The 22,709-nt window shown below is 36.5% G+C and overlaps 1 protein-coding gene across 3 annotated transcripts in view; it reads left to right on the plus strand.

Moving 5' to 3' along the window:
* SYNPO2 (synaptopodin 2) overlaps positions 1–22,709 on the plus strand; it is a 172,158-nt gene that overhangs the window by 27,445 nt on the left and 122,004 nt on the right. The window contains exon 1 of one of the 3 annotated variants that reach the window (XM_060654292.3): positions 4,497–4,514. The exons of the other annotated variants lie outside the window; for them this stretch is intronic. The gene's annotated coding sequence lies outside the window, so the exon portion shown is untranslated. Of the gene's footprint in view, positions 1–4,496; positions 4,515–22,709 lie in introns of those variants that run through there. 3 annotated transcript variants of the gene reach the window in all.

The raw sequence follows: 22,709 nt of genomic DNA on the forward strand, positions 1-22,709 counted from the left end.
ACAAAGGCTAACTATATTTCTGATTATACCACAACTATGCTAGATTTGAGGTGAATAAGACATTGTCCTTGGATTTTAGAAACTTAAACATCCATGGAAGAGGCAGATTTATAATTATTATACAAGATACCCAGGCTTTAAGGATAAATATGTATAATATAAAATAAAAATCATGAATAACCCAATTCTGTATGGTAGCATCATGGAGCACTACAGTGGAATCACTATTCAAACTAGACCCTGAATTGGACAAAGCCATTCCAGGCCTAGGGACCCTGGAGTCCATTGAACAAGGACACAAGAGCTGGTAAGAATAAGGCATGTTTGGTGAATGATAAGCAGCTGCAGAAACCAGAACTGAGACATTGTTCATTTCTGGTATGGTGATGTCTTTTATGAGTATTCGATAAATCTTTGTGAATTATATATAATACAGAATGCAATCAGATCGGATTCAGAATGTTCCTCTTTTATACCTGAGCCTTCTTTCCTTTATTGTTTTGTTTTCTTTGTACATGCATAAAGGCTTGTTGGCATGTTCCTGTGATAACATTCAAAAAAATCTACACTCATTTTCCATAGTGTGCATGAAGTCTAGTTGTCACAGTCAATAGGAAACTCTTCATGAGAAAGATTGTAATGAAAATCTTCCCAGCTCACCACCATGGAAAGAGTTAAAAGAGACTAAATTTAGAATCTCTTAAATTTATTGTCTGAGAAGTTGAGAAGAACAAGAGATTAAAAGTCACTGTCTTCTTCCTTTCAACTCATCATCTTATTTGCCACAAAGTCTTCCTCTCAAATTCATATTAAAGATTTTTAGGGGCACCTGGGTGGCTCAGTCGGTTGAGCGCCGACTTCGGCTCAGGTCACGATCTCGCGGTCCGTGAGTTCGAGCCCCGCATCGGGCCCCTGTGCTGACAGCTCAGAGCCTGGAGCCTGTTTCAGATTCTGTGTCTCCCTCTCTCTCTGCCCCTCCCCCGTTCATGCTCTGTCTCTCTCTGTCCCAAAAATAAAAAAAAAAAATAAATAAATAAATAAATAAATAAACGTTAAAAAAAAAATTAAAAAAAAAAAAAGATTTTTAAACAGGGGCATCACAAGATCTCCTGTGTGCTCAGAAAGATGACCTAATGGCAGCATGGAGATGGCTTGAAGGGTGGAGCTTGGAGGATAGAGAACAGCTAGGCAGAGTTTATAATACTCCAGTGACAGATAATGAAACTAGACTAGACTATAGCACTGGGCTGGAAAAGAAGAAGCAGACAAATTAGAAAGATACAGGATGTGGATGGCAGGAATAGTGGGCAATAATTTGGAGGATGGATGTGGCATTTATTGAAATGTGTAGGAGGAAAAGTTATGAGGAAACATTTATGAGGAGCAGTTATGAGGAAAAGAAAATCAATTTAATTTGAATAAATTGAAGTTGAGTTATCTGTGGGACACCCAGAAGAAACTATATAACAAAGAGCTAAGAGAGTCAATTTGGGCTCAGGAGAGTGGCCAGTGCTAGAGGAAATGTAGGGTTACTAGTTGAAATGGATGAAGCAACAAGCAGAGAACAAAGGATGGAACTGTGAAAAGACCAATATATAAAGTATGGACAGAGAAAGAGGAGACAATGAAAGAAGTTAAAGGAGGTCACTGGAGAGCTAGAACACAAGCATTTCTGATAAGTTAAGAAAGGAGAATATTTCAAAGAATGGGTTATCAGTTACAAAGGAAGAAGACTGTAAGACCATACCATACATACCTGGGAGGTTGTTGGTGATTGTTTCTCTCTGTAATGATAGAGACTGAAGTCATGTTGAAGGTGGCTGGGAAGTGGATGGGAACCAGAGGAGAGCACATGGAAAGCATGTGCATAGACAGCTGTGTTTAAAATTAGCAGTGAAGGAAGGATAGCAAATAAGATATGACTGGTGAGAAGACAGGAGGAGTAAAGATTACATCTATTTGAAGGAGAAGATGGTCCAGGACAGTGTTTTTTCTGGAAAGAGAAAGACAGAAAAAGAGTGTAAGTAAGAAAAAGCAGTTACTCTTACAGCAAAATCAGAGGAGTTGGGAAGGATTAAATCCATTGAACTTAGCGCTAAATGTGTTGGTATTTTATATATTTCATTTTGATAGTTGGAAGTGTTTTTTATATAATGAGAAATATTAAATGTTAAAAAGTCCTATAAAAGAAAAGAAAAACGAATAAGATCATTATCTGAAAGCTTGCTAAAGCATTTGAGTCGTGGACTGTGGAATTAATTAATTTATTTATTTATTCATTCATTCATTCATTTAAATTAAACTTTTTTAATACTTCGGACAACATGAGCCCAGAATTGGAATAATTATACTCCTCAGTTCATAGCATATTTCTTAAGTTATTTTTAATAATATCATAAGCACAGACGACCCCAACTCTCGAAACAAAAACTAAAAAAATGGCCTACATCTAACATTATGCCCCCCTCCATAAATCACTCTACCTCTCCCCACCTGAGATGGTCATCATCTTGAAATATGTATTCATCATTACTTACCTTTGTTTTTATGGAATATTTATGCATACTTAAGAAGTAGGTATTTTAATTTTTGTTGTTTTTAACTTTAAAAAAAGGTATGTTTTATGTAGTCTTTGGAGACTTTTTTTTCTCACTTAAGGTATTGTCAGTAGGATATATGTGTATGGCTGCAATTCTGGTTCATTGGTTTTGCAGAATTCCATTGTGTTAATAAGCCATAATTTACTCACCATTTTGTTTTGTCAATGGGCATGTGGGTTGCTTCAGGTTTTTGCTATTGTGAATAGTACTAATAGAATGTATCTCTGTTGCACATGGGCCAGGGTTTTTTTGTTTTTTTTTAGTTGTATATCCAGGAGTGGAATTGCTGGGTCATATTTGTGAAAGATCAGGTTTAGAAAATGCCAAATTCTTTTTCAAACAATGCATGAGTTTACAATTTATCAGTAATGTATAAGATATCTTGTGGCTATACATTTTTTCCAACACTTGCTATGTTCAGAGTTTTTAATTTTGTCATTCTTCTGGTTGTAAAATGGTATCTTGTTATGGTGTTCATTTGTATTTCTTTGACCATCATGCAAGTTGAATATCTCTTCATACGTTTACTGGCTATTTGTGTTTTCTCTTCTGTGAATTGCCTATTAGTATCTTTAGGATATTTTTTATTAGGTTATTTGTGTTCTTCATATTGACTGGTATAAGTACTTTACATTTCCTTTATATGAAATCTTGTCAGTTGTATGCACAGTGAATGACCTCCAATTTTACAACCTGTCTTTTCATGTTATTTAAGGTTTCTGTTGATGAATAGAAATTTTAATATAATCAAACATAAACATAAATATTTTTCTTTTATACTTAATGTTTTTGGGTCTTGTTAAAGAAATCTTTTATGTATGCCATGCTCTAAGAAATATGCATTTATATTTTCTATAAGATCTTAGTTTTTAAACTATTACTTTAGAACTTTTTTTCCCCGAGATGTTTTACTGGATATGTTTTTAAATAAACTTTTTATTTCTCTTAGATAATGCTGTTCTTTAGATTACAGAGCATTTTGGTTGCTTAAAAATTTTTTGTTTCAGTCATCTTGGAGGTTGAAAGTAATTTGGTTAAAAACAGACAAAAAAGGGGTGCCTGAGTGGCTCAGTTGGTTAAGCATTCACCTTCAGCTCAGGTCATGATCTCACAGCTCATGACTTCAAGCCCTGTGTTGGGCTGTGTGCTGACAGCTCAGAGCCTGGAGCCTGCTTCAGATTCTGTGTCTCCCTCTCTTTCCTCCCCTACCCTGCTCATTCTCTCTCTCTCTCTCTCTCTCTCTCTCTCTCTCTCTCCCTCTCTCTCTCTCTCTCTCTCCTTCTGTCTCTCAAAAATAAATATTAAAAAAAATTAAAAAACAAACAAACAAAATACCCCCTTAGATTCAGAGAATTCTATCATTGCAATTCCCTGACTGAATAATGGTATCAGGATGTTTTGACTTAGCAGATGGGAATCAAGTGTTTTAATTTTTGAATTCTTTTCAGGTATAGTTTTGTTGCTCAGTTGAGAGTAGAAAGAAAGAATTTAGTCAAAAGCAAAACCTATTTTTATACTACGTAGATATGTGTGCATATATGTAGATGAGTGTCTCATATTATATATGACTTCTAGGCAGCAACACTAATAAAATATTTCAATCTGTAAGAATGATTTTGTGTTACTGAATAAACATTAATTACTTGTGCTTTTAAAAGAAGAATTTCCTTATGTCAGGAGTCACTTTCTAGATCATTCTAAGACACTGACAAAAAAGATTAGTGTTAGAAACATTTTGATACAGTGTAAGGAGAAGAAAATGATTACAAAATTTTGGAAACATAGGTAAATATCCAGCCACCATGTACTAAAATTTTATATTCTCTAATTTCAAATTCAGAGAATGAGAAGAGTTACAGAGAAGTTCAAACTGAAGTGACAGTTTTCCCATCAAATTGTTGAGTCAAAGAAGAGGTTAGTTGAATGGTGCCTGCTACATGACCCTTCTTTTAATAATCTTTCCCATTTAGCTTTCTATGCAAACTCTTTGCAAAACCAATTCCTTTATAAATTTCCTAGAAACTGCAGGTTCTCTTTTTTCGCTTAAAAACAAAAAAAACAAACTTCTTTAACAAAGTAGCCAAAATAAATAATTCCAAACTGCAATCAGATGCTTCAATGTTTACAGAAACAAAGCCATCCTTTTATTTTACCATTTTACATATAGCCAGGTGCATATATTTATGTAATGTGTTTATATAATAGAGTATGGTATAGGAAAAGCATTAAACAAACCTACAGATGTATTTGGCTGGGTGGCTCATCCGATAGGTCATGTATTTTGTAGTATTCTCGTTTTCAGTTGTTGAGACTATGTTCAAACAGAAACAGAAAGAGGTTTATCTCTAGAAACAGGTTTGATTTCCTTAAAAGGCAGTTGTTTCTTTTTTCCTTTGCGTCTCTGGAGAATTGGCTACAAACTGGGAATAGTTATCCTATGACTCATTTGTAGAGCTGCACTACAGCATATAGAGTTCAGATAAAATTATAATGAAATAGACCCTCGTAAGACTATGTGGAACAAGAGAGTAATTTTTAAAAGGAAATTTTTAAGATTGTATATTCTTAAATCTACTTTGTAGATAAAATAAGTTGTTCCTATTTTAAAAATGACTTAATCTAAACATTGGAATAACATTTTCTTTTGCCTTTTTAACTCAATACCTAGTTTTTGTATTTGACAAAAGGCATGACACATACAGTTATATTAGGTAATGATAACTTAATTCTTACTCAAGTATTTTAGAGGTAATGCAATGACTATTTTAGATTTCCTAGTCCATCAAATTACATTTTAAAAAATAATTGTACCAATCAGACTTCATTGGCTAAAATTAAGGCTATTATAAAGTTAAATATACACTTAATATAGTAGTATCAAACATTAGTATCAATTAGCCAGTTTTAGCACAGTGCTTCCAATGTGCTGTGTACTCTTAGAATGCAGACACTCCCTTACCCTTGTGCACAAAGTGAGATCTTTAAAAATATTTCCTGAATACTTATTCAAAAAGGCTTGCTTATTGGACACTTGCATTAAGTGAAGAAGAGCAAATATAAGGCACAACCATGACAGAAAGTACTAATCATTGTACTCATTCTTCAGTGCCTTGATTGGACCCTCTGTGTTCCTCAAGCTTGTACTCTACCAGCCATTTGCAATTGATTAAGGTTGGACTTTGAGCCAAAAATCTCTTCGCAATCACCATACTTAGCCATTTCCCCCTCATAGTTTGTATATTTTTATATACCAAAGCGATTCAATTAGAGAAGAAAAATGCACTCATTTAAATATCAATTTTAAAGCTGTTTTGATGTGTTTTGATGTCAATAAACATCAATTACGGGGTCACCATGAATCAAACTAGGTCCCAGGAACACAAAGATGAGTATTATAAGGTTCATTTCTTGAAAAAGCTTGCACTACAGTAGTGGGAGTCACATATGGGATGCAATCAGTGTAATAAGATTTGCAAGTGTTATTGTAGAAGAGGGTATAGAGAACAGTGGAGGCAGGAAGGGAGATAGATGATCAGAACATTAGAAGATGGAATACACAAGCTTCAGCTTGAAATACAAGATGTCTATGAGGACGGAGAAGGATTACAGAAAGTATTCTAGAAACAGGCTTGAGGCAGTAAACCAGCATGGCCTGTAAAGAGCCTCTGACTGCAAGAGCTGGCTACAACCAGGGCTTTGGTGTGTAACTAACTCTGTGGCACAGGCTGAGGGTGAAGTTCAGCAGACAAAGCATATAGCTGGGGAATTAGGCAGAAGGCACATCATGGAGGGACTCGTGGCCCCTAAAGGCAATGGGAATCCCATTAGAAATATTTTATGCATTTAAAGAATAATATGATTGACCCATGGAGAGAGGACAGGTTGGGTGAGAGACTGAAGGCTGGGTGAGCAGTGTAAGATTATTGTCCTAGTTAGTAGGGGACAGGAGATGAGGAGTAGAAAAGAGGAGATGGATATCACTGATCAAAATCATTAATTTTGTAAGATAATGTGGTTGAAGGAATGTAGAATGTAGTGAAGGAGAAAGGAATCTGAGATGACTTAGGTAATTGAGCAAATTTTAGCATCATTCTTGGAGACCATAACTGTAGGAGAAGGAACAGGTATACAAGAAAGATAACGAGTTTACTTTCATGCATTTGAAATGTGAGGTTCCTGGAAGCCATCCACAGTGCCTTGTCAATATTTGTGCATAAGAATCCAGAGCTCAGGAGAAAGGGAAGGACTTGGAATTCATCTGTGTACAGCTGGTGGTTGAAGTCACTGGAGTGGGTGAGATCACCCACATCATGAAAAACAACTTTTATCTAAGTAATCCAGCTTCACACATATTAAAGTAGATATAGCAATACTTGGCACCTACAGTGGGCACACCACCAGGTATTTGTTCTGTCTTGGACCGTGGACTCTAAGAATAAAATAATCCACCATGGACAAAAGGAAAAGCAATCACTTCCTTAGGCATTCTCTCTCAAAACTGAGAAGTAATTTAAGCATCAAAAAACCTCCTTGTAGTATTAGTGTGATATAATAAGAAATATGTATTTCATATTCCGACTTTATTTAGATTGCATACTGAAACAATTTTGCTGCGGGTGCAATAAATCTTCAATCAAATGAACATTTTCACAGTACACATATGAAACCATTTCTTTTCTGGACACCAGTCTAATCATGAAATAACCAGGCAGAATGTGGGCAAAATGGCCTGATCAAGAATAAGCACTTCTGGCCAGGGAAGATTGTTATTAACATCCACCTAGTTTCTTACCTAGCCTTTAAATGTTGGGTTTTTCTAGGGCTTCACAGTTAGCCCCCTGACTTCTCACTCTGGACACTCTCCCTTGCAGATTATGTCATTTCAGAGGTTCTACTATCATCGTTATGTTTATGATGCCCACATCTGTGTTTCTAGCACACATCTTACCTTCAAACCTGTCCTCTACAGTGTCGCCTGTGTGGCTCAGTTTGTTAAGTGTGTGACTCTTGATTTCAGCTCAGGTCATGATCTCATGGTCGTGAGATCAAGCCCCACGTGAGGCTCTGTGCTGACAGTGTGGAGCCTGTTTGGGATTCTCTGTGTCTCTCCCTTTCTCTCTGCCCCTGTCCCCCTCAAATAAATAAATAAACTTAAAAAAAATCTTCCCTCTACACAACTGCCAGGCTGATGTATCTAAAACACATATGGCCCATGTCACTTCCTTGATTAAAACCCTTCCCTTCCAGGCTAAAGCCAAAGCTCTTCAATTTGGGAAGATAGATCCTTTGTTAATGATGTTCTAAATCTCCAGCCTTATCTTTTTTTTTTTTTTTTAACTATTTGAGCTTTGAACTCCAGAAATACCAATTGCTTCTACTTATTTTTCATATGATTTTATTTATTTATTTATTTATTTATTTATTTATTTATAATACACTTTTTTGCCATCTTGTCTTCATTCTTGCTTCTCCCTCAATATGCAGTTCTCTCCTCCACCTGGCTAACTTCTGTCACCTCTCTAATGTAGCCTGTATTGACCCTGAATTAATGACCTCATCCATGTGTCTTCATAATACTCTGTGTATCTTTGTCACTTAACACTTTGTTTCACAGTTATCTGTTTCTTTGACTTTTTCCTTCAGTACCCTGGGAGCACCTTGAGGGTGGGGAGTATATCCTAATATCCTATTCATCTTGCATCCTTGGAGTCTACCATATACTTATAGAATGGTTAAATAAATGAGGAAGGAGTGAAGGTCAAAGGCAAACTCACATGGGAAGTGTGTCTTTGTACTTCAGTGTAATGTTTTAGCCACTGAGTAGTTCCAGTTAACCATGTGAAGATTTGTTTACTGTCAAAGGCACCAGTTCTAATAATTGGATCCTAATTAGAGATACTGCCTGAAGTAGGCATACCTCTGTCTCATAGACAAAGCTGTTTCATTCCCTCAAGAAATCTTTCTGTTTTAGAGAAAAAAGATTGGCTTTCTGCTCCAAGACCTATAAATGATCCTTCTGGAAGTAAAAACATGCTGTATTTGTGGTGCTCCTTATTTTATCCTCTAAAGAATTCCCTATAGAAACTCTAAACTTGACTGACAGGATGGTCAGCAGGCTTTGCTCTTAATTCTTTTTTGATGTACATATTCATGGAACGTACATATTTTTTAAACTATATATTCTGTGGGGACCTACATATTCATACAAAGAGACACATACCATATTTATTTATGAAACCAGAGAAGGTTAACAGACTTTTTCTTGTACATTAACTCCTGGCATTTTAAAATTTCCTTCAGTTATGAATATAAGACTACTATTATAATGGGACAGAGAGACATACTGTTGTCTTACATTTTAAAATTCCAAGGAAAAATGTCCTGTAAGAATCACAGTATATTTAGGGATCTCGGACAACTAATAAGCTCAGCCTGTCAGGAAGAAATAAGGTGTTGTGTGTGTGTGTGTGTGTGTGTGTGTGTGTGTGTGTTTGTTTAACTAGAAGTATCATCCACATAGTGTAGTTTAGCCATATTTGGATTGGCTGGCCTCATCTATGCATATATCTTTAATTGTATACCTGTGCTAATAATAGCACAGAGTAAATCTTTTAAATAAAACAAGAAACTCCCTGGAGATATATATATTATATATATACAATTATATATATATATGGTATATATATATGTATATATATATACAAAATGTATATATATACAATTATTATTATATATAATATTATATATAACAATATATATAATATTATATATATAACAATATATATAATATTATATATAACTGTATCTATAACTGTATCTATAACTGTATCTATAATTATATCTATATCTATATTATATATAACAATATATATAATATTATATATATAACAATATATATATTATATCTATATCTACAACTATATCTATATCTACATCTATATCTATATATCTATAAAATAAAGGAACTGTGATATCCAGGTTCCTTGTATATATTTTGGGGAAAAAAGTTTTCTCTGCCATACATATAGTATGGTGGCTGCTTCAGAGATGTGTTAGCTAAATTTCACATGTAGTGTAGTCCCAGAACCCAAATATTGACCTTGAAGGTTGCTTCCTAGCTCTAAGTACAAATACTGACTCATGTCATCCCTTCCAGGGTGCAGATGGTAACTGTTGAGTGCAGCTGAGGAAATTCCTGCAGATTTCAGCCTACTGGAGAGGATTCTGGCTGTTAATATCACTATAACCTTTGTGCTCTTCCATTATTCAGTTGCTTCTCCTTAGCTTCCTGAACCTTTCCCTGTGGACAAATCCTTGCATGAGGAAAGGACAGACATCTCAACATGGTGTACTAAAACAACAACAAAACTGAGTCCATGTGGCAACAAATTTTTCCAGAAAGTCTTAAGGGGATTGTTATACTACGTTTCAATTAATGCTGATCTCAGCTGGAATAATTTGCACTTCTATGTTGTTTGTGTTTCAGTACACCTGTAGTTGACAGGAGCTGTCTAGATACTAGATAGATTTTACACATCTGTCAGTAAATCAAAGATACAAATGTGAGAGATAGTACCCAGTGGCTTTGTGTGGGTGTTTAGCATTCCCTGGTGCATTAAGGACCAACAGATCGTGCAAAATTAGAGCCATATATCAAAGTCAATCCCTTCTGGTACAAGTACACCCTTACTCCAGGACTATCCAGGTCTGCAGGAAATCTTTGCCCATTCTTTCTGATTGAGAATTGGCAGAAGAGGGTCTTGTGGCATGACTAATGAAAAATATAAAATCTTTTAATTTATCATTGCCTTTTTGGTGCTACCATTTGGGATGGAACAAAGCCATGAAAATTCTGAGTTGATCGTTAGTAGTAACATGGACTTTAAGAGAGTAGAAATAAGGATGGGATGTGTGATTATAATTCTCTGCCCAAGTAGCTTGATAGGGAACTGGTGCCCCGAAAGCTCATGTGACGATTTCCCAACTTTGATGTTATAGAATTCCAATACGTTTTTTAAATGTCTAAGAAGTGCTGGCGTGCCTGGGTGGCTCAATCAGTTGAGCATCCAATTCTTGATTTAGGCTCAGGTCATGATCCCAGGATGTGGGACTGAGCCCCACAGCAGGCTCTGTGCTGAGCTCTAGCCTGCCTAAGATTCTCTCTTTGTCTGCAAGCCCCACCCAAAATTAAATGTCTAAGAACTGCCAAGCTTTTTGCTGGGTCCTGGGAAAAACAAAGATAAAATAGGCACAGGTCCTGCCTCCAAAACGTACACAGTCCAGTCCAGTAGGGGAGAAGCTAACAGATTTTTTACCAGGCAGATGAGGAAAAATGCAACCGGAGCAGATAGGACAGTATTTTCAGTGACAAGGAGGCATAGCATGGCATGCTGTGTTTCCATCTGTGTGGATGGAAAACAGAGCTGGGGATTATAGGAGGTAGACTGGAGAGGTAGGCAGGGGCCAGATCAGGAAAGCCTTTGTAAGCTGTTATATGGATCTTGGGTTCTGTCCTGTGAGTGTGTGATAGGGGCTATTAGCAAGAGTGAAATTTACTCACATAATTCTTGGGTTCTCATGGAGAAGAAAAAAATCTTTTGCTTTTCAATTCACGTCTGGAGGTGCTGGAAAGCTCTTGGCAACCGTGGAGTATGGTGAAGACCTGAACTGTGGCTGCCGTGGTCGGCTGAGGAAAATGGGACGTTGTTAAGATACGTTTAAGTAATGCAGTGGAAAGGTTTTGATGATCAGTTGGAGGTAGCAGGAAAGAATAATAAGAGTGATTAAAGGAATATTTCTTTCTGCCTTGATTAAATGGTGCTGGCAAACCTGTACGACTATGTACGGCAACCCTGAGAGCCAGGCTGCAGCTCAGTCCCCAAAGTCTCTAGCAGTCAAAGCAAAAAAAAAATTACAGGCAGTTAGAGTCACAATAGTAAAAGATGTAACAAAACAAAGACTGTAAAGTGCTGTAAGGTATAAGGTGTAATAAATGTAAATTATTGTTATTATTGTCAAATATGCTTTTCACTGTAGAGGAGCTGGGTTCTGTCTCTCAGCTCTCCTAAGTCTGGCAGAGCCCCATGGGTTCAGGGGCTCATGTTTCCAGAACGAGTGAGGATGCTCTCCACCTCATGGCATCCTGGGTAAGCAAGCGGATGCTGCAGTAGCATTGGCGCACCCTCTTTTGGCCCCCGCGTAGACGATCCCTGTCCCTAGATTGAGGTATACTTATGGACACACCAGCTGTCCTCCATCACGTTTGCTCCCTCTGGAGTCTTCTCCTTGTCCTTTCACTTCACCAGAAACAAAGACCTGTGGTCTCATATGTGGATGAACTCCTCTTGGTCCTGTCTTACTAGTTTGCCTGATGTGCCCAGCAGGTGCTGGTCAGAGGAGCAAGATGAATCTCCTGCCATGGGCATTTGCAAAAAATATGAAATTTGACATTGTTCAGATATTTACTCCCATTTTCCTAACTTGTGGTGACTACGAGATTCTCTTTGTTTTATATTATTAACGAGACATAAATTGTTGGAACCAGAAAGGACCCTGAAGAGTACCTTGACCAGTGTTGTCCTTTTACATGTGAGGAAAATGAAGCCCACAAAAGTAAAGTGAATTGTGGATTGCACTTAGTTATACAACTGGGTAGTGTCTGAGCCAAGTGTTGACTCAAGCACCCTGATTCTCAACATTACCATGCTGCTTCCCAGAGCTTTTTTGAAATTGCACTGGGGGAGAGAGAGAGATACAGGGAGAGGGAGAATGAAAGAGAGGGAGAGACAGAGAGAAATGGAGAGGAAGATAGGGAAAGGGAAAGCAAAGTGTGTCTCTTCAGTTTAAAAACATTGGCCCTCTCTGCTGGGCCGGAAAAGTAGAATTTTCAAAAAATGTCGTTTTAATTGTCTACCATAGTAGTGTGGCTTTAACGTGGTATTGTATTATGCCCCTTGTAGAAACTTGTACTTGCTTTATCATATGTCCTGGTGGTCATGCTGTCTCAGGGTTGCTTTTAATGAGGCTATTCTAGAGTTTGTTTTCTTTCCTAAAAATGATTGAGTTACAGTTGTCACAGAACATTGGGAAATGATGGATGTTTAATGTTCCATAGATGACTGCAAAGTTTGTGAAGGCTGTTGCTGCTTCTGGTATCGAGTAGTTGTTATTGGTTTTATGTATATATTTTATGGGTGTAATTTGAATTTTTGGATACTTTAGCTGTGCTATCAATCTTGGGAAGAAAGCATTCTGCTTGTGTATGTTGTACTGGTATTGCATAGAAATTGGTCAGGAGACTATGTTGGTCTGGAACGATTAAGCTTCTCCCCCATTTTCACCTGTATAATGTTCTGTATTCAGTATGCCCATAGATTGATGACAGAAATGAACCAAGTGTTCCCTTTTTAAAAAAGCATTTGTGAATGCTTCTTGCACTACATCCTGGGAGGAGGAGGGTGTCTGCAGGGTGCTCCAGATCTGCAGAGGCCAGGCTGCCTTGCTCCCATGACAGGAGGTTTGCTAGGCAACCAGAGTGAGCTTTCAAACAAGCTTAGATATTCCTGCCTGGCGTACCGCCATCCTCCAAGAAGGCAAGTAGGCGCAGTAAATTAGAACTGACCATAATGCTTGACGTGTTACCCTTTAAGAAGTGTTGATATTTTATGGCAAGAGGTTTGTTTGTGCAGAACTGATCAGCCCATGTAAGGGTTTATTAGCTAATTGCTCAGGATCAAAACTTATAAAAAGCATTTGGAAGACAGTCTTATGTGATTACACTGTAGGAAAAAGAACTCTTATGATGAAGTCAGAAGTGTTGATCTTTGAGAAAGCTTGCCAACCTGCATATAAATTTGTGTGGGAAGAAATACATTTGAAATATGTCCTTCTATAGTAAACTTTAAAAAGCTTCTCCAAGCAAGAAAAAAAACAGATGGCATAGGTCTTATTAGGTCATAACTGATACTTTGAGACTTGGGAATCCAGGCTAGTTCCAACAACATCCAAATGTTTAAAGTGACATTTCTTTAGCAAGATTAGACATTATTCAAAAAGTCTCAGATCATTACAAAAAAAAGTGCTTTAAGAAAACCTCCTTTATTTGTTCCTAAATGTCTGGTGAAGGGGATTAGCCCATTTATTAGAGTAAACCAAAATGCTTAAACCTAGTTACCCTGGGATACTGTGAGGCAGGGTTTGACTATGTTGTATTTTTATATTCGTATACTTATACATTAATACATAGTAAGATGTAAAGCAACTTCAAAAACCCTGGGTAATGAATTGTTTCTTGTTCGTGAACAAAGCCACATTCCATAGCAACGTGTTCTTGTCCTATACTGTACTTGCCTGGTTATAGCACTTAATGTTGTAATAAATATACTTATTAATGAACAGTTTTCCAATGGAAGATTGTAAGCGCTGTGAAGGAGGAACCATATCTGTTTTATTCACTGTTTCTTTGCCAGAACTTAGGAAATCTACTGGTCTGTGGCCATACTGAGAAAAATAAGAGGTAAGAAAGCAAAAGGAAAGAGGGAAAGGAGGCAGAATGGAAAGAAAGAGAGAAAGGGGAGGAGGAAAGGATAGGGGGAGACAGACAAAGGAGAAAAGGAAAGAAGAGGAAGGGAGAGCAGAAACAAAAATAAAGCTAGCTGAGTGGCTGTTTCTTATTTGCAGTAAATATAAAGAACTGGCCAATTCTTTGGACTTTTAAAAACTTTGAATGTTTTCAGGTTTGCATAAGCATCTGAGTTGTTTATATCTCTAAATTATATTAACATAAAGGATTCAGAATGTCCTTTAAGAAAATCAGATAACCTCTCAAAGTTTTAAAAAATCAAGAGGTTTCAATCTTGTTTTAGCTAATTATGCAGAAAAATATATAAATCGTTAAATTTTCTCAAGCTATTAAAGCTTTTAATTTTTAATAAAATAATTTATACTTCATTTCTTCTTCAGTTGAATCCCACCCCTCACCTCAGCCAAATTATTTCTTCTAATCCTCATTTTTGTTGTTGTTTATACAAATAGAGTTCTTCTATGATCTCCCAAGACCCTACACAATTGAACCATCTTTCACTAGGTTAACTACGATGGAAAGCTCCAAAAGGTACACGTGCACTTTGTAAAATACATAGAGATAGTGATTATTGTATCTTGTAGCTAGATTGATGTGGATTAAGTCAAATTCCATTAATTAGAACCCTCCATCAACTTATTTGTCATGATGAATATATTTTCTTTCTGACTTATTTATTTTCTACATTCTGCACTTAGAAGAAAAAGGCAAAGAACTGAGAAAATAAGGGGATAGTATTCATTTAGTAAACAAAAATTACATCTTTAATATTATATTGTTGGACTCATTGTTTATGATGATGATCCTTTAGATTAGCATTCATAATCACCCTATAAGATTGTAACTAAGAATTTATAGAGAACGTGTTAAGTGTATAACATTGTATTGGGTACTCAGGCAGGGGCATATAAGCGCTAACAATGAACATTTATGAAGCATTTATTAAATGCAAGGCTAAAGCTTTATCTGTATTGCCTCATTTAATCCACACAAATGTCCTGCGAGGAAGATAATATTATTGTTTTCCAATTTTACATATCCAGAAAGTAATAAAACAAGTAACTTGGAAAAGATCATGTAGCTAGAATTTTAAAATAAATTCGGTCCTGGTCTTTTGCATCTGTTGTTCTGGTTACCTTACTTTAGAACTTACATTGCTTCCTTCCCATCCCTACTCTTAAACTATATTGTGCATACTTCTGTATGCACATTTATTATGTATTGTATGAGCATGGTTTGCAGCTTTAAAAACAAACAAACAAACAAACAAACAACTCTTTTTCATTAGAACACAAGCTCCTTGAAGTCATGATATAGGACCTTTTCATATAGGTAGCAAAGGACCTAGAATAGCACCTGTCATCTAATAAGAATTTAATAAACATTTGCCATGAAATGAGTGGTTGAATTTGGGTTTCTCATCTTCATTAGATTATGACTACCTTGAGAGCAGAAAAGTATCTGACTTGTAAATTTTTTACCCATGATGATGACTCAAATGAATATTTACTGAGTTAAATTAAGGGCTAAAGTGAGTGTTATTTTGTTGTATTAACTAAGATATGAAAATACTATCACATCTTATGCAGATTTTCAAAAGGGTAGATCTAACACCTTACAGGGCCTTCCAATTTAGAAAGAACATTATTGTGTTCTCAGAATAAACTTGAGAAATTAGAAACTCTTAGATAAGGAAAATTGACCATCAAAGAGTTGGCTTGTCTGCATTCACAGAGCCATAAGTGGCAGAGCTGGGATGGGAATATAGGTCTTCTGACTACTACTTGAGCTGTAACCATGATATTAAACTATTTCATAGATGACATTTCAGTTTGTGAGCACATTTAATACCCCCGTATCCAGGGTCATTAAGCTTTTCTTATTTTTAATATTTATTGAACATTTACAAATTGGTAGGCTCCATTGTGAAAAATTATATACATCTATGCTATACTCCCAAGAAGTTTGACTCCCCCTGGAAGGGAAAAAAAATTCTATATGAAACAAATCCGTATCACACCTTTTCTCTGTGACCTAATCTACAAGGATCTAGCTCTGCTGCATAGACCAGAAATAGCCTGTGATAAGTGAGGCATAGAAAGTTATGTAAGCAAGTCAGTGGGATCACAGATTCTCTGGAATCAACTCTGTACCCAGTTTATTACTATGCACCTTTATACAGTGCATCTCTTTCCATTCCTGTGGCTCACTGAATCTCTGGTTGGGATTGCCAATGCATGTCTTAGGCTTTTATGGAATGCCTAATTTGGGCCATTGTTACACATAATTTTAAAAATCAGCAAATATTTATTTTTGGGGGTGAAAACCCCTTACTATGTCAGTCATTAATTTGACTTTATTCAGTGACAGGGCTTTTTACCCACCTTTAATTAAACACTGCTAAAAATGTCTACATGTTTGAAAAATACGCCGTTTCTATTACCCATTTTGGAGGGTGTGAATCTAGCACGGTGAAGCATAAGCAGTGTGCCAGGTGCTATAAATCATTTGATTTCGTGGTTATCCACAACCTTGTAATCTTTTCCCTCAGCAGGCTATCTTTTTTTCTGACCAAAATGGTTTCCAGGCAGACTTGCTTCCAACTATTTATGAGTTTTCACTTCAAAGATCGCAGAATGTTCGAAAATAGATGAGAGTGTTTTCTTTGACATACCTGTATCCTGAGATTGGGGCAGCACTGACCACACAGGGGATAAGGCAGCATTTAGAGTGGGATTAAAAGAAGATTCCGGTTTAGGAAAAGTGCTCTGAAAAGCTTCCCATCCTTGCTGTCAAAAATGTAGAGGCAAGAGTTTTGAGCTTGTAAATATACTTGTTTGTATGTGATGGGTTATTATTAAAAAAATAAAATATTTTATCCTGTGACAGTGAGCATTTTCAAGTAATGTATCTCCTGCTAATTGTAAATTTTAAATTCCCTTGAATGATGCTTGCTTACTGTAGCTAACAATACGTAGATTGCATGCACTATACATAATTAATTATTTTATACTGGTTAAATAAGAAACCTTCATGGGAAGTGGGCGTTGAAACTATTTAAGGTTAGTATTCGCCACATAATGATGTTTTCTCTGTGAACATTGAGTTGAAAGGTAAGAACTTCTTTTTTTTTTGAACCAGAAATATTAAATAACTATTGTTAATAAAAATGAGAGAGACGTGCTTGACAGTTCATAGGCATTATCATACCGGAACAAGAACCCATCTTTCTAGAGTGTTTCTTACAAATTTTCCAAGAACCCCTTTGGGCGGTCTGCAACATTTCACATTTCTCTGTGTCTGGCTATAGGAATCTTGTCTGTGAACAGCAATAGTATGAAGAAATGTACCATAACATGTTCCACCCTGAAAATCCACAACTTTATTTTTAAACCAGAACTTGCTAAAATCCATTTTTCTAAGAGGAAAACTGAGTAAAGGGACATAAAAGTAATTTTTAAGGGAAAAAAACAAGTGAAAAAACTTTATCTCGACACTGAAAAATAAAATAAGGCTTGAATTTTCTTGAATTCTTTGAGTTCAACTAAAAGGAGAGTCTTACTTTCCTTTAGTAATGTTCTGGCAAGACAATGTTTATCATAGGTTACTGAAACTATAATCTATGAGAGTCAATAAAAGAGGAACATGGTAGAGCCTTTAATAGTGTTACTTAGGGTAGCATATCCTAGAATTTTTGTTGCAGTGCCACACAGAGGAAATGAAAATATTCCTATTGCATTTTGGGTAAACAGACAAGCTGCTCCTGGCTGGAGACTACTGATCTGGGGTCTCTCTGAGGACTGAAAAAAAAAAATCAATGTCTCAACACAGTAATGGGACATAAGCCAGCAGGCAAGATTGATGCTAATATTTGGTTGCAGTATGAATCTATATTTTTCACTTTATTTTGAAATTTACATACAGACATAGATAAGTAAAGGTTGGTAAAATTTGAACCTAGTTGAGGATAATCTGCTGATGTGGCTCAAAAACCATCCTATAGAATCAAAATATGAAATACTGAGAAACAGCATTCAAAATAGTTTATGGTTATTATAACTTTGGTGTTGAGAAGTGACCAAAACTTTAAGCAAATTAAGACATTATTTAACCATTTAGTATAGTAAACTCACAAAGTCATTAACACTGTAGGATTTATAAATTAATTGTAACTGCTTTCTTTTTTTTAATTGACAGTAGCCATGTTTGGGGGAAGAAAATTTAAGTTTATACATGTGGAATGAAAAGTTTTATGGACAGCTGCTTAGCAAATTTTTAGTTGAAATGTTGGTTAACATGGTTTATTCTGAAAGAGATACTAATGGTACTGAGACCAGTTTTTGACACAAATGGAGATTTTTATGATTCAGGGATCAGTATTAGAGAAATTTCTTGGTTGCTAAGTGGATCTCTGAATGCAAAATGTAGCTGGTTTCTTTTTCACTTTATTTCTGAGAATAGGTTACTTTACACATACTTAGATAACAATCAGAGTTAGGAATCTTCTGTTTGCATGTGTAGAAAGCACACTTCCCGTTTAAACCAGGAAGAGACTTCACCGGCTCATGTGATTGAAAGTCCACTGGAAGAACTGGCTTTAGTCATGGCTTGAACTGCTGGTGTCCATGACATGACAGTTCCAGGTCTTTCCGTCTTCAGTTCTTTGCTTGGTTTCTTTGTTCACCTCATTCCTGTGTGGCCCTAAGCTGTCTACCAGTTATTACAGGCTTCCCTATCTCTATTTCCTATGGTGGGAGCAAAGCATGTCTGTACCAGCGTGCCTTTTAAAAAAAAAATGCCTAGGGGCGCCTGGGTGGCGCAGTCGGTTAAGCGTCCGACTTCAGCCAGGTCACGATCTCGCGGTCCGTGAGTTCGAGCCCCGCGTCAGGCTCTGGGCTGATGGCTCGGAGCCTGGAGCCTGTTTCCGATTCTGTGTCTCCCTCTCTCTCTGCCCCTCCCCCGTTCATGCTCTGTCTCTCTCCCAAAAATAAAATAAAAAACGTTGAAAAAAAAAATTTAAAAAAAAAAAATGCCTAAGTTCATTTTTTTAATTAATTGCATTCCTAAGAAATCCAACTGGATTAAGTCACATGGTCACCCCTAACCCAATCACTATGGCCTGAGAAATGGAATGCACTCATTACTTAGCCTAGTTTCAAACCCCTCCCCACACTTGCAATGTGATACCAGTGAACTACATAAGTCACCAAATGGGAATTTATGACTGTTAGAATTATCTTTAAGAAGAATGGATGCTGGAGACAACCATTACATGGTGAATCTTAGAAATAGGAGACTTTAGAATCTTTAGCCAAATGCCTTTCTGATTGATCAGACTTTACAAAACATTAATGTAAAATGGTCATTTAGTCTCTAGGGGTCCCATTTATGACAGTGAGTCACCATAACCTGTTTGATTTTTGAACGGTTGTGTTGGGAAAGGCTTTCCTTACATTGAGCAAAAATTTGCTTCCCCTTGCCCTTCATCCATTGGACCCTATTTTGCCCCTAGTGGCCACAAAAAGTAAATTCAATTCTACAATGCAGGCTTTCTAATATGTGTTAAAGTAGTTAAGGTAGTCATCCTTAGTCTTTCTTCTCCAAGCTCAACATGCCCCATTCTCTCATCTGTCATTGTTGTTGAAAGGTTTAAAACACCCTCACTTTTTTGGCCTCTCTTCTTTGTATGAATTCTGGCTAATCAACTCCAAACTCAGACACGCAGTTCCATATACTGACATAAAGACTTCCAGTGTGGCCATTGGAAAGTGTTTTTTTGCCCATACGTGTGAGCAGAAAGATATTGAGGAAAATAAGGCTACACCTTGTGAAGAATAACTTTAACAGCAGTCTATAGAAGAAGCCAGTTCCAAAACTGATTACCTAAAATAAATGATCTGCAGCTAGAACGTGTGCAGAAAATATGTTTTGGAACATGAGTTCTCAAAACTCTAACCATTAATATTGGGTTTAATTACTGATTTTTTGTGTTGGAGGCATACTATTTAATTTGTAAAACATTATGAGTTTTTTGTATTTTAATAAGTAAGTGCTTAATAATATCTATAATATAATATATATACTATTTTGTTTTTAAAGATAATTCTTTTTATTTTGTCTTATAAAAGTGAAAGTATTACATCAAGATGCTCGGTCAGATTCTATTTGTCATGAGAGAATTCTCAGTTCTCTTCTAAATGTACATGTTCTCCAGCAGAGTGACAACATCCCAGGATATACAACTTGAAACACTCGAGTATCATGAAATATTTACACTGATATTACCTCTGAAAAGGACTGTTGCCCATCAGACACAGAAGTGGGAAGGAGTTGAGCACTGATTTAAGGAAAGCCTCTGATGAGGTATGTAATGCCTCCCTCTTCATCCAGTCCACCACCAGGCCCTTTAACCTACTTGCACGGTATGCCGCAGGCACATTTTCTCTCTTCCAACTTCACTACCACTGCTAGTCCACGCATCATCCCAGCCATTTGAGACTCCTGCAATGACCTCCAAACTGGTCTCTTCCCATCCTCCAGTCCATGGTCCAATAGCAGCCAGAGAAATTTAAAATGCAAATAGGATCGTGCCCTTCTTTACTCATAAAAACAGTCTTCAATTGCTTTTTATTGGACCTAGGATGATACAAAATCCCTCACAGGTCTGTGAGACTCTGTCTACTTGTCCAAGCCCATTTTTCTCCGTTCTCTTCGGTTGTTCAGTATATTCCAGGAATACTCATTTTCTTTTAGTTCCACTACTGAAATAAACTCTTCTGCTTCAGGGCCTTTGCATATGCCCTCTTTGCTGCTTGGCATACTCTCCATTTCTTTGCCTGGTTACCTTCTACTGATCATTAGCTCTCACCCTGAGGGTCCTTAACTCTCCATTCTTCCCTGACAGCCCATTTTCAGATCCTATGTTTTATTCTCTAACAGTATCCTCTACCTTTCTTTCAAGCACCTATGTGTGTACTGTTGGACTGTTTGAAATCCACCTCAGTTGATAGACCACAAATTGCAGGAGGAGTGGGTTGGCTCACTACTGGATCTCGAGGGTATTTTTGGGCTACGTGAGTTTGAATCCCTGTGCCCTCACTTGGCAGCTATACCTTGAATGCTCAGCCTCAGTTTTTTTTGCCTGAATGATAGAGAATATAATAATATTTTTATAGGATTTTTGTAAGGATCAAATTTCAAATTCCATGTAAAGTGCTATATGGAGTGCTTCTCATGTAATAACTGTCAATCTATATTGGTTATTACTATATTATTGCTTTTAGGATATATTTAGTTATTGTAGGCAAAAGCCACTAGGAAATTATTTCAGTTCCTTGAATAATTCTAAAAAGTCTCTAGAAAAGCTGTTTTTATACAAGTTAGAATAGCACCAAAAAAAGTGTTTTTAACTGATAGCCTCACTGTTCTGTTTTTTTATACTTGTCAAATATTTCAACTTAGCAATGCTAATACATAATTTAACCTCTGTTTCAGAGGTTGTCTTAAAATATGTTGAGCTTTTTTTAGTGTGAAGATTATGTGCATATATATATATATAAACTTATATATATAATATAAAATTAATATATATATATTATTTTCAGATGCTTTGAAAAATAATCCATTGTTACTTTTTATTTTTATGCTGAGATTTTTTTAGTTTAGCAGATTTCAAACACAGGGCAAACTGGTCGAACCTCTTGACAAAGACATCTTGTTTTTATAAACTTCAACTGTTGAATAATGATAATTTTCCTTTGTTCTTTCTCTCTCTTCATAATGGGATTTTCATAGGGGAGCTTTTAATACCTTTGGTAAGATCTATACAGTAAAAATACTGCTCTGTGTAAAAGGGTTATGACAGTGTATAGATTTTCACTGTCAGACACCTTCCTTTGGGTAAATATTTATATGAAATGGGGCACAGAATTTAAAATAGCCCTAAAGAAGGTGCATACTCTCCTTGACAACAACAACAACAAAAAAGTTTGTGTATTAACAGTTGGTTTAACAGTGTCTGGCATAGAGAAATAAAGACAAAAATATACTCTGGTCCTGTAATATTTATAGCATTGCCAGTTTAACCATTGTGCCCTATTTAGGAATATTTCTTGAGTGAATTTTATTTTCATGTCCAAGAACACAGTCCCGAGTTGGTGGCAGAGAAGCTAACTCTCTGCAAAAGGCAACAGAATACACGTCTGTGTTCTTCCATGAAGGACAGGGAGAGAACTCACATTGCCGAAATCTTAAATTCTTGTACCTCCTGACACAGAAGACGCCTATAACAATGGGGGCAGCCACTTGGAAATGTTGTGTTATGCTTAATACGCTTTTGTAATAAACACTGTCTTCATGAGTTTATAAATGAGAAAGGCAAGAGATTCCATTCTGTAATTCTGAGTAAGGCATGTCCACATATGGCAGCGACGTGTTTGTGTGGCATTCCTGTTGTTACAGAATGAGCTGTTCCACATAATGTGCATATTCTAGATAGCTGGAGGCTCAGCTACGAGGCGTGATCACTT

The sequence above is a fragment of the Panthera onca genome, chromosome B1 (genome assembly GCF_046562875.1).
Source record: "Panthera onca isolate mPanOnc1 chromosome B1, mPanOnc1 haplotype 2, whole genome shotgun sequence".
Taxonomy (NCBI): domain Eukaryota; kingdom Metazoa; phylum Chordata; class Mammalia; order Carnivora; family Felidae; genus Panthera; species Panthera onca.